This window comes from Marmota marmota, unplaced genomic scaffold, assembly GCF_001458135.2.
Source record: "Marmota marmota marmota unplaced genomic scaffold, marMar, whole genome shotgun sequence".
NCBI classification, from domain to species: Eukaryota; Metazoa; Chordata; class Mammalia; order Rodentia; family Sciuridae; genus Marmota; species Marmota marmota.
In genome coordinates this window covers 1722924-1735720 of record NW_026000136.1, presented here as the reverse complement: position 1 = coordinate 1735720, position 12797 = coordinate 1722924, and the positions used below count along the sequence as shown (strand labels likewise).

The 12797-nt window shown below is 47.3% G+C and overlaps 1 long non-coding RNA gene across 1 annotated transcript; it reads left to right on the top strand.

The window, feature by feature from the left end:
- Positions 1–517: 517 nt before the first annotated feature.
- On the top strand, positions 518–8898 carry LOC107155953. Its single transcript, XR_001505277.2, has 3 exons — positions 518–1125; positions 1228–1370; positions 8079–8898. It is a non-coding gene; the product is annotated as an uncharacterized LOC107155953 (long non-coding RNA).
- Positions 8899–12797: the final 3899 nt, after the last annotated feature.

Below are 12797 nucleotides of genomic sequence, written 5' to 3'. Positions count from 1 at the left end.
GCCTCCTCAGCTAAAAGATGGTGGATCCCTGGGGGCAGGGTCAACAGCGTAGCTCAGGAGCTCCTCCGGCCCCTGGCTCTGTGCCAGCCTCTGTCACTATGTAGAGACTTTAAACCAATCTTTTCCCCATACAAACCTGGAGCCCCTATTTGGCTGGACTTTACCATTTTCTTTAGTGTTAGGTAATTCTTGGTTATACAGAGGAGGGTATGGGGTGTCCTTTTGGGGTGTTGAAAAAGTTGTTTTGCTTTACTTTCTTTTTTTTTGGATACTGGGAATTAACTTGTGGGCTCTCTACCACTAAGTTACATCCTCGGCTCTTATTATTTTTATTTAATTTTTCCTTAACATTTATTTTTTTTTAGTTATAGGTGGACACAATACCTTTATTTTATTTTTAATGTGGTGCTGAGGATCGAACCCAGGACCTCACACATGCTAGGTAAGTGCTCTTCCTCTAAGCCACAACCCCAGCCCTTATTATTTTTTTATTTTTAAGACAAGTTCTCACTGAGTTGCTGAGGCTGGCTTTGAACTTGTGATCCTCCTGCCTCAGCCTCCCCAGTTGCTAGGATTGCAGGCACGGGCCACCATGCTGGGCAAAAGAGGTTGTTTTGAACTAGTTAGAGGTGATGCTTGCACAACGCCGTGACTGTCCTGGATTCTACTGAAATGTACACGTTCATGGAGCTCATTTTACTATGTGAATTTCACCTCCATATAAAAAACAAACAATAATGACAACAACAAACCAAATCAGGCTACGTAGACCCAGGCAAGGCCCCTTTCCCTGGCAGCACCAGCAGGCTCTTATCAGCTCCATATGATGACCAGTCAAAGGTCCTGGGCCTTACAGGAACCAGCTGACCTGGGATTCCAGGTGGGCCTGGCCCGGCCTGGCCTGTCTGGGACAGTGACATAACCACTCAAGGGCCAGCATCCCGTAAGCAGAGCCAAGGAGCCACCGGGGGCCTATCCCTGTGTGCTCAGGAAGGAGGGTCATTGATGCTGCTGGACCTCAATCTCTGGCCCAGTCCGGCCACCCTGGGACCAGGCTGGGGAGGCACAGGATCAGCGATATGCCCTGTGAGCCCTACTGGAGCTTGCCGCCGATGAACAGATGGGGTATGAGGATCTTGTCTTGATTTTAAAATTTGATATTTTGTTCAGCATGGATTTTATTTTTTATTAATTTTTTTGCATTCATTTTGATTTTATAAAACACAGCATTAAATCTCCTTGATTATCTGGTGGCGTGTACTCCCTGAAGTGGTGTGCAATTGTTCCTGCAACCCTCTGATCCAGTCTTGTTCTTGCTGAGAGTGTTTTGGTGGCCAGGAGTGTATCAAAGTTGTGGCTGAAAGAAGGAGGTGAGTGCAGTAAGGAGGAGACCTGGGGTTCCGCCCTACCCTGCAGGGAAATCCAAAAGGCCTGCATTGCTCTAGAGTCTGCACGGACCTGAAGCTGCTTAAACCTTCTCTGAGCTCCAGCTGCTGCCTGGGACCCAGGGGGGCCAGGTGTGTGCCTGGCTGTGCGAGCTGCCCACTGCGTCCACTAGATGGCGGGCTGGCCGCGCAGGTGAATGGCCGCGCCTCCCTGTGAGCCATTCTAGCTTTTAAGGCTCACTTGCCAGTGGCTGGCGTTAAGGCACCTCTTGGAGAAGACCCGGGCCCAGACAGGTGAAGTGACATACCCGTTATCCTTTACTACCTAAGTGATATTGGCTGTTATACTCGACATATCCAAACTCTCCTTTGATCATTTGGTCTCTGTTTTAGAGGTATCTTTTGAAAGCCTGGTGAAAGCTATAAGACCCTCTCCTTGGGAAAGTTCGAAAATAATTTCAGGAGCTTCAAGAACACTCCAGAAATAGACCCAGAACCTGTCTGACATGTCCATAGACTACAAATTCCATTTGGAGTTTATTTTTAACTCCTAACTTTCTGTTCCTGAAATGGATCTAACCATGTTCACTCTGAATTTTTTTTAAATTGAGCACCTACTATGTTCTAGGCACTGTTCTGGGTGCCAGAGATATTTGTCTTTGGGGAGATTTAGTTCTAGAGAGGGAAAGCAAGTAATAAAAATGGACAAAATTAGTGTTGTCAGCATTAACACTGTTCTCTAAATATTTCCAGTTCTCCTTCCCTTTCTGGTCCATGGTAGGATCTTACTTCCAGCTCCTCATATGGTTGGGTGAAACCAGGTGACCAGTTCTGACTAATGAATCACGAGAAGCCATGTGTTACTTGGGCATGAGCATCTAATTGCTGTCACGAGGCCCTCCAGAACTTTCCCTCATACCTGACATGGAAACAGGAAATATTTAAGAAGGGGTTCATTTAATCAGCCCAGGTCCCTGAGACCTAGCATGAGTGAGAAATATTAGATGTTCCTCCACTTACAAAGGAGGAACCCTCCTCTCACAAATTGAAAGTACCATAAATTGAAAATGCATTTAATCTACCTGACCCACCAAACATCACAGCTTAACAACAATAGCACATCATGATGTCAAATGTTTTCCTATGTGACTGGGAGCTATGGCTCACTGCCACTGCCCAGCATCATAAAAGAGTGTTGAACCAACTATCATGAGGCCTGGGAAAAGATCAACATTTGAAGTACAGTTTGTACTGAATGCTTGTCACTTTTGTACTAGGCAAAAGTCAAAGACATTGTAAGTTGGGGACCATCTTTGCTTTTTAAAGTCACTGAGATTTTTGGGAGATGTTTGTTACTGTAGCATAACCTGGCCTGTTCTGACTGATAAGATAATAAATAAATAATAGAACATGATTATAAAGATTGCTAGAAGGAGATCAAAGCAGCAGTAAAAAGACACAGTTGAGGAGGATAAATGGTCCTGGAAGTGTGAGGAAGTGGATGGACGGGGAGGAAGATGGAACCTTTTAAACAGAGCCATTAAGGTAGCTTCACTGAGAAAGTGATCCCTGAAAAGAAAATGAGCTCTGCAGGGATCTGGGGCAAAGAGCGTCCCAGCCAGGGCGAGAGCCAGGGCAAAGGTTGGATGTTTCTGATGTGTCCAGAAAACGGCCAAGAGGTTGGTGTGGCTGGAGCAGATGAGGGCTGAGGTCAGAGAAGTAAAGGGGCCATTTCTTGTGTAGCCTCGTGGCCACATAAGGATATCGTTGTCATGTTCTCTGAGTGACATGGGGGGACCCATGGTGGGGCTTCGAGCCCAAACATGACTTGATATGACTGACATTTTTGAAGGACCCCCGTGGCACCTGATTGAGACTAGGCGTGGTGGGGGGGGCAGCGTGGGAGTGGGAGTGGGGAGCCGAGGGACAGTTACCGTGCTGGGCGGAGGTGGGCTGGAGGCTGTTGGATGTACGACTGGAGTTGGGAGAATATGAATTTGGGAGTCACTGGTGGAAAGAAGGTAGCAAAAGTTTAACATTTTAAAAACACTGTTGGTTATAAAAAAGAACATTCCAGTGCAGCGTTATACACAGCTGGACCCTTAGGACTAGAGATGAATATTGTGGAAAGCGATGCGGTTACCCCTGTGAGGAACTCTGATGGTGTCAGGGAGCCACCGTGTTCCCTTTGCTTTAGGAAAATCAAGGACATTCATTGTCTTTTCTATCATGCAATGATCCCTCTGAGCTAAGATTTTTTGAGCTAAAGCCTTAGAACAGTGGTTTTCCCCAAGAAATGGACACATTTCCTATTTCCTGGAAAGAGAAATTGTGAAAAAAATTCTGTGTCCCTTTTCTCTTCAGGTGCCAAGGAGCTCAGATACCAATTGGAAACTATAATACCTTTGTTTTTATTTTCCTTCATTCCAACTTCCACTTTCAACTCTCGATTTTAGTATTTCGATGTTTTATTTATTTATTTATTTATTTTGGAGACAGGTCTTGCTATGTTGCATAGGCTGTCCTTGAACTGGACTCAAGAGATCCTCCTCCCTCAGCCTTCTGAGTTAACTGGGACCTCAGGTGCACATCACTGTGTTAGTTTACCTAGTATGTTCTTGCTGTAAATTCTCTCAAATTCCATGTGGAAGGAGGCAGGTATACTGGGGAAAAAAAGAATCAGAACTGAACAAAGTTACTTTTTAATGACAATACAACTCATTTGTAAGTAAAAATATATTGAAAAATGGTCTCTAAAGTAATTTTCTCTAGTCAGTCTCCTACTCCAGCTGACTTTCATTATTAAATTGAAGATGGGTCCCTCAAGGAAAAATAATTCTAGGCCTGAAAAATTATATTAAAAAATCACACTTTAAAATTGCAGCATATACGAAAATTCACATATTTTAAAGGAACTAAGCAGCCCAGCATAAGATACGGAGAATAATATGCAAAAGAAGTCACAAAACACAAATGTAAAATAAACTATGTGGCATTGTCTTTATGTCCTGGAACGATGATTTAAAGCTCAGAAAAAGGAGGTGCATTTTCCTGTTTGGACAGGCTGCTCTTTGAGTTTCGGTGGCTCACCTTTTTCTGGAATCCTCTGGAGCCAATCTCTCAGACCCCACGAAGCCTTCTTGACTTTACCACATCCCCTTCAGCCGCTGTTTTATTAATCTGTCAATATTGGATGTTCAAATCAATTCCTTGTTTAAACTTCAATTGATTTAAAGAAGGAAGCGGTGTAAATAATACATAGCATATGTAAATTCATGGATCTTCTGTTTTCCTAATGCACATTCAAATCAATTCATAAGCCTTAAAATAAAAAGTGGTGCGGTGTGTTCCCCTGAAATGATCTATTTCACCCCATGCTGATCACACAGCGGGATAGGGAGAGGCAGGCTCTGTCCTGGAGGGTAAATGTACCCAGTCCTTGGAAGTAGCCAGTGGACCTTCAAACCAACTAAATTAACTTGGCTGATGAACTAGATGGACTGAGAGGCGGGTCCAGCATGTTCTCCATGTAAGTCAGCAGAGAGTGGAGCACCCCCCTGCCCCACCCCAGTTTGGGGTTGGGGACATCTTGCTGCAATGTGGTCTCTGTTAGCATCTAGCTCACCTCTGATTCCTGTTTGTCACGGTGCTGGCCCATTTTGACAAGCTGTAGAAATGATGGGGGGTATTTGGTCTCCAGTAGTGAATCTTAAACTTGCCATTTATATATTTTTTGGAACCAGGAATTGAACTCAGGGGTACTTCACCACTGAGCCACATCCCAGCTCCTCCCCCCCTTTTTTTTTTTTGTATTTTATTTTATTTAGAGACAGGGTCTCAGAGTTGCTTAGAACCTTGCTAAATTGCTGAGGCTGGCTTTGAACTTGTGATCCTCCTGCCTCAGCCTCCCCAGCTGCTGGGATTATAGTCGTGAGCCACTGCACCCAGTTTAAGCTTACCTTTTATGACAGAGGTCCTCAACTGCAAGCCCTGATCCTGCAGCGCCAGCGTTATCAGGAACTTGCTAAAAATGCAAGTTCTTGGACCCCAGCCCAGACTTAAGGATTATGATCGTCTAGAGATCATATGGATGCTAAATTTTGAGAACCACTGTTCCAGAAGAAACTCCATCGATAGACAGTCAACAGGGTCAAGGAGTTTCAGGACATGAATCTGTAGACGGTTAACCTCAAACAATCACAAAATCACTGACCTTCAGTTTCCTCATCTGGAAGGTAAGAAAAGGGCTGAGTCAGAGCGAGATTCTCAGCCCTGCTGGAACACGGGGGGCAGCTTTTCTGGTGGTGTTACACAAAAGGGTATAGTATAATCCTATTTATGACTCCATTTACATGAGGTCCTGGAATGGGTCAAAACTATTCTATGATGGGAATGAGCAAAACAATAGGGTGCATGTGTTTCTTGAAAATTTATTAGATAGTACACGTAAGACTTGTGCATTTTATTCTATGCATATTTTTTCTTTAAAAGAAAAAAAAAGGACTATCAATGAATATTCTAGTTAGTTAATGACAAGTATTTATGGGTGAAAGGTCCTAATGTCACAATTCATTTGGAAATGTGTCAGAAATAGGTTAGCTCATTGGATGGATAGAAGGCTGGGTAGTTGGAGCAGGGCTTGGTGGCACACTCCTGTAATTCCAGTGGCTGAGATAGGAGAATCGTGAGTTCAAAGCCAGCCTCAGCAATGGCGAGGTGCTAAGCAACTCAGACCCTGTCTCAAATAAAATACAAAATAGGACCAAGGATGTGGCTCAGTGGCTGAGTGCCCCTGAGTTCAATCCCCAGTACCACCCCCCCCCAAAAAAAAGAAGGCTGGGTAGTTAGATAGATAAGTGACAGAGTGAGTACAATCAGGTGTTAATTGTAGCATCTAGGTGGTGTATATATGGTTGTTTATCCCAAAATTTCTTTCAACAAAATTTGAATTTTTTTCTTTTAAAAACAAATACTACTGAGGATTGAACTACTCAAATATATCCCTGGCCCTTTTTACGCTTTATTTTGAGATAAAGTCTTATTAAGTTGAGTAGGCTGGCTTTGAACTTGGCAATCCTTCTGCCTCAGCATCCCAAGTAGCTGGGATTACAGGTGTGCATCACCTGTGCCTGGCAAGTTTGAACATTTTTAGGATAAAATGTTGAGGGGGAAATTCTGAAGCTGACCCACCTCTATTAATGAAATTTTTCATGAATAAAAATTCTACCTTTGGAGAGAGATGTATTTCTTTGTCAAGGTAACAGTTTTTCAGCCATTCACATACAGGTATTCTGGGGACCAGTGAGTTTGGGAGATGGTTTTTACCTTGATAATAAACTTACTGGGCTGGGATCCCTCCACAGGTCAAAATTATAGGGAAGACTTAGGATGTGCATCTGAGCTTTGCTGTTATGGCCGTTGCTGTCCAACCACAGGCATGTGGTACCTGGCTGGACCTGTTGGCCAGGTGCAGGTTTGGGGATAAAGCCTGCAGGACTTACTTGCCATGTCATACTTTGGCCACCAGGGGGAGCAGCCACCCCACCGTTGCCTGAGGCTCCCAACACTTCAAATCCACAGCTTGAGATGATTCTCTGTGTCCCTTGGAGGGTCATCCACCACTATTCACATCATGCCTCACCTCCCCTTGTTAGTTCAGTCACCCCCCAAGGACCAGGGCTGTGTGCCGCAGACCCTCTTTCTGTCCCCAGTATGACGGAACCTGCCATCTCTGCCGCAGAACGTGGTCAGCTGTAGCGTGTGGCTCACCTCCAATCTTATCCCTCCATCCTTCTCAATCCCATGGGTGACCGTGAGCTCTGTAGACTGTGAGCGCTGTCGCCCTCCTGTCTGACCCAGGTGTCCTTCCCTGTGGTGGTGGGTCCCGGGCTCCCCTGCAGAGGCCCACCACATCTTCTGGAAAGGTCCCTGCTGTATCCTCCCCACACTTTGACCTGGAATTTTTATCATATTCTGCAAATTCCAAGGTCAGGCCAAGTATCTTCCATGTTTTCCAGGGGTTGCTAAGAATTTCCTTCTTTCTCATTGTCACCAGCCGTCCCTTTTGGCGACTGCTGCCTGTTGGTCTGGTAGCGCCTCTTCACTCACTGAAGACTATGGTTTCTGGCTGTTCTCCCGTGTCTCCTCTGTCTCGTCCCTTTGGGGAAGTCCCAGTCCACGCCCTGATGGCCACGTCTCCAATGGCCTTTACCCACATACTGACTCAGGCAACTCTTCACACCCAGGAAGTGGCCATCATCTGGAAAGGACACCTCAGGGAGCCTCCTGGACCTCTCCTCACCTGTCCCAGCTCTTCTGCCTGGCCCCACGTCTTCACTGAGTCACCCCTTCCTCATTCACGGTTCTTTATTAAAATCCCCTGTCTCCCTCTCCTGGCACTGTCCCCCAGCATGGCTGACATAAACTGGCCAGCGGCTTTGCCCCTGCACCAGGGCAGCTGAACATTGCCAGGAAAAGCACCCAGTTAGCTAAACGTTTCTCCTGAAATTCCGAGACACAGACCTCAGTGGGTGCCTCATGCTGCCCTCACCCCATTACTTCCTCCAGGTTGGTTTGCTCCCTGCTACCTAGCCGGGAACCAGGTTAGGGGTGGAGATCAGGGTGCCCCACGGTTGTCCACACATACCCTCTTGGGGGTGCATCCTGGAACTCATGATCTCTTACTCATAACAGCACCCCAGAGCCCTCCCAGCCACATCCTGGCCCACATCCCATCTGATCCGGTCATCACCCTCCTGGTCAGCGAGGAAAAGGACTGGCCCTTGTTCATGGAGGAGACCACCAAGACAGTATGCCCAGAGCGTCCAGTGCACAGAGATGCTGCACATCCCAGGGACATCCCCGCACAGCTCCGCATGAGGACTACCCGACGTCACTCATCCCAACATCATCTGTGGGCTGGGACACAGGGGAGCCTCTGCGTCTCCCACCAGGAGGTGGGTGGATGAGGAGGTGGAGACACAGCACAGAATACTGTGCAATAGTTAGAAGTCACGGACCAACCGTCCCCTCAGCCCCATTTTTAAAGCCTAGCCCTGTGTGACAATAGGAAGAAACGCCATCGCCCTTTGTGTCCATTCCCATCTCTGTGCCCTCAGCAACACATTTAAGTAAGATGTACATCAAACCCACCCAAATGGTTATCAGTGTGGGAGGCCACAGGGGTAACTGGGGATCAGGCAGATGACAGACAGACAGACAGCAGGAAGCGGGGCCTTGCTTGGACAGGGATGCCATGGGCTGTGGTCCTGGACAGAAGTGTGATGCCCTCGACCCTCACCGGAGGCCCGAGCCCTCCTGTCTGACCCAGGTGTCCTTCCCTGTGATGGTGGGTCCCGGGCTCCCCTGCAGAGGCCCACCACAGATGCCATTTATGCCTCACACTTTCCTGGGCTTTCACAGTTCCCTTGGAAACAAGTGTCATTGGTCCCACACCTGACGCCTGAACTATTAGAAAGAAAAGCAGAAAAAAGCCCAGGCCCTCCTCCACCTCTCCCACCTCTCGTTCCATCTCCTCCCTTCCAGTGACATTCAAGACCCTCCCCAGACACAGGGACCCTCGCCTGGTCCTCCATCTCCTGGTGTCTGGTTGGCCTGGTCTCAGGGACCAGGTGAGGTGGTGTGCACCTGAGAGGGAGGCCCCTCTGGAGAAGGGTGCTGGCCCACCTACCTGGGACTTGGGTCACCCAGCTGTGGTTTCTTAAGGCCCAGAGCCCCAGAGAGAGCAGGCTGAGAATGTGAGGGTCTGGGATGGCTGGATCCTCTTGTTCAGGGTCCCCTGAGGTCTGCACCAGTGAGCTTCTCTGGAATAGTGGGCACCCCCACGAAATCCCAGTCTCTGGCATTTTGTGACGTCAACGCCCCACGGTGGCTGACTCCAAGCTGCCGACACAGCGTGTCCAGTTGGGAAGTTGGCTCTCGGGGGCCTGGTGGGCTGCCCGCCACTGCCCCTAACCTGCTGAATGTGACGGGCAGGGACAGTTGGTGGGGACCCTCGAGGGCAAAGCCCTGCCTTTCTGAAGCACAGTTGCCAGTGTCCAGTGCTGGGCCATTTTGAGGTGGAGGGACTGTGACCAAAGCTCCACCGGAGGAAAGTGCTTAAGGGTGGGGGGGCACTCTCAGGCCCCAGTGGGAAAAGCTGAGCTTTGCTCTCCTCTTAGGTCAAAGCCCGGGGGACGTGACATTCCCGTAGGATTGTAGTTTAAATGGGACAGACTTCAGTGTGCATGTGGGAACTTTCGTTCTCACAACCACGGGACAAATGTCCGAACTTTTCACAGAAGGGACCTAAAATGCAGAGGAAGGCTGCTGTTTTATGCAGATGAAGTTCTTTCTAGGGAGCCTTCCGGTTCAAGAGGAGGACAAAAGTCTGATTTTTCAAATAGGAATTCCCTGGTTTTTTGCCGGCGAATTAATTGCTTTCTGCCTTGTACTATTTACAGAACACGGGTGACAAGCTGAGTGGAAGGAAGGGGAAAAAATCACTTAAAAAGAAGATTTTTTTTTTTTTAAATTACCCAAAGGAAACCATGTCACAAAGTGAGACAAGATGTGATTTGGCCTTAAAAAGAAGCAGACACGAATAATAATTGGCTGGCTTGTGCTGAAGCTGGGTAAGGAGTCTTGAGTAGATGGAGGGCTGGGTGGGGTGACCCAGGTAAGGCTTTCTAGAACATTCTAGAACCTTCTAGAATCTCTGTTCCTCAACTTATGCCCCAGCATGCCTTTGCTTTGGGAGACTCACTGTACGATTTGCTGGGATTCCAATAAAATTGGAAACAGGTTGATTGACTTTCAATCAAAAATTTAAAATGTTGCAAAAACAATGCTAAGCAGGAAGTGTGAATCAGGCGGTATAGCGATACCAGACTTCAAACTATACTACAGAGCAATAGTAACAAAAACAGCATGGTACTGGTACCAAAACAGGCGGGTGGACCAATGGTACAGAATAGAGGACACAGAAACCAATCCACAAAACTACAACTACCTTATATTTGATAAAGGGGCTAAAAGCATGCAATGGAGGAAAAAGTTGGCTACGATCTACATACTGTGGGGTCGGGCTCCAAATTCCTCAATAGGACACCCATAGCACAAAAGTTAATAACTAGAATCAACAAATGGGACTTACTCAAACTAAAAAGTTTTTTCTCAGCAAAAGAAACAATAAGAGAGGTAAATAGAGAGCCTACATCCTGGGAACAAATCTTTNCTGGGTGTGTCTATGATTCTGTTCATATGACTGCAGAAACTGGAAACGCTGTTGCTGCTGCTGATGCAGAACATACTGCTATTATTGGTCTTTTTATATAAATATAAATATATATATATATATATACATATATAGATAATTTGAATTTTTGGAAACTTTAGCTGTGCTGTCAACTTTGGAAAAGTATCCCAGTTTACCGTGTTGAGTTGGCATTGTACAGAAATTAATAGCCATATTGGTCTAGAAATGTTAAACTTAATTTTTTTCCATTTGTACAGGGGTAACGCACTGTATTAAATATGTAAGGTCTTATCTACGTGGGTTTGATTACAGAAACTAATAAAGTATTCTCTAAATAAAAAAAAAAATTTTAAATGTTTCCCATGGTCCATCTACAAAGCAGCCTGTTTAAAACAGTGACGGACCCTGACAATGTTGTTATTTCTCCAGGAGAATCTTTCTAAGAGGCTGGTCGGGAATTGCTGGCTTTGTGGAGGCAGAATAGGAGACTACCACATTCTTGGGCCCTTCTTCCCGTCGGTGGCCAGGTGTGGTCTAGACGGGGCCCCACGGAGGAATGTCCTTCCCTCGCTCCTCTGATTCCCTCCTGAGGGTCCCACACTGCTCACAGGAGCCATGGTGGGATCCGGTTGAGCCGGTTGTCCACTCTGTGGTGGGATGTTGGCCGAGGCGGTCAGTGTAGAAGGGATGGCTAAGGCTCCACCTCCACCTCTGCAGCTGATTTTTCACTTCAGAGCTGGGCTGGGGAAGGGCCGCCTAGCTAGTCCACTGCCCAGCAGCCCCTTCTATTTTGGTGGGCCCACAGGAGGCAGGCTGTATTTCCACAATGGTCATCAATGCTCTTTCTGGTCTCACCTGAGCTTGCTGCTCTCCGGTCGGGAGGTGGAATCTACGTCTCTGCTTCTTGAATGGTATGGGGGGTGGTCTTTATGGTGGGCTCAGTCGCAGAGGGGATGCTGTGTGTCATGTAGGACCAGGCAGGGGACACAGCCTCCACCTGGATGACAACCTCTGAGCATGACCTCTTCTTCCATCTTGAGAGGCTGCCTTCTTCTCTTTGGGGGAGTGGGGGTACTAGGAACTCAAGGGGTACTAGTGGAACTCAGGGCCACTTGACCACTGAGCCACATCCCCAGCCCTATTTTGGATTTTATTTAGGGTCTCAGTGAGTTGCCTAGCATCTCACTTTTGCTAAGGCTGGCTTTGAACTTACAATCCTCCTGCCTCAGCCTCCCAAGCTGCTGGGTTACAGGTGTGCACCACGCGCCCGGTGAGACTACCGTCCTTTTGGAGGGCCTTCCCCATGACTGTGGGAAGGAAGACATGGGTTAAAGGTTGAATGGGAGCTTGTGGCCCGGGATGGAAGTGGTTCAAAGACTCCTGTGTGCATTCTGTGGTCCAGAACCTAGTCATGAGGTCATATCACCCTCAAGGGATTTGGGAAGTGTCCTTGTGCGCCCAGAAAGAGGTGGACCTAGGGAACATCCGGTCTTTGTGTCCAGGATGTACCCTCCTCAAACCATTTTCCTTGTCTTTAAGAAGAAGGAACATTTAGCTTGTTTACGTTGAGCCCCAGCTCTGAGCCAGGAGAGGTGCTTCATGACCATCTGGAGAGTCCCTCAGTGATGGGACACATAAGGTGAAAGTTGGCCTTGTGGCCAGGAATGGTAGACTGTTGGGTTGTCACTGTGTCCATGATCCCTCCCTGTGGCCCTCTCCTGAGGGAGGATCATACTTCCCTGTCTGCTGACATTACACTTGGCTCCGGGACTGAAATGGGAGCAGAGGTGACTCACTCTGTGTTGGAGCAGAAACTTTAAGAGCCATTTCCTCTGCCACGACCCCTTTCCCTCTGCTGTGAGATCAGAATACTTTACATAAGGCTGCTCCTTCAGTCCTGTTCCCAAAATGAAGGACAGGGGAGAAAAACCACTGCTGGCCTGCACTCAGCAACAAAGTCAATGAGAAACCAACCTCCTTTCCCCTCTTCCTCTCTCTTTTCTTCCTTTTTTCCTTCCTTCCCTTCCTACTGAGATTTTTGGGGGGCTATTTGTTACTGCAGCATAACCCAACCTTTCCTGACTGCTACATCAGGAGACTCAGCAGTGCCCCCATCTGGCCTGTTAATCTCCTCAACATCGTCCTTAAGTGAGAAA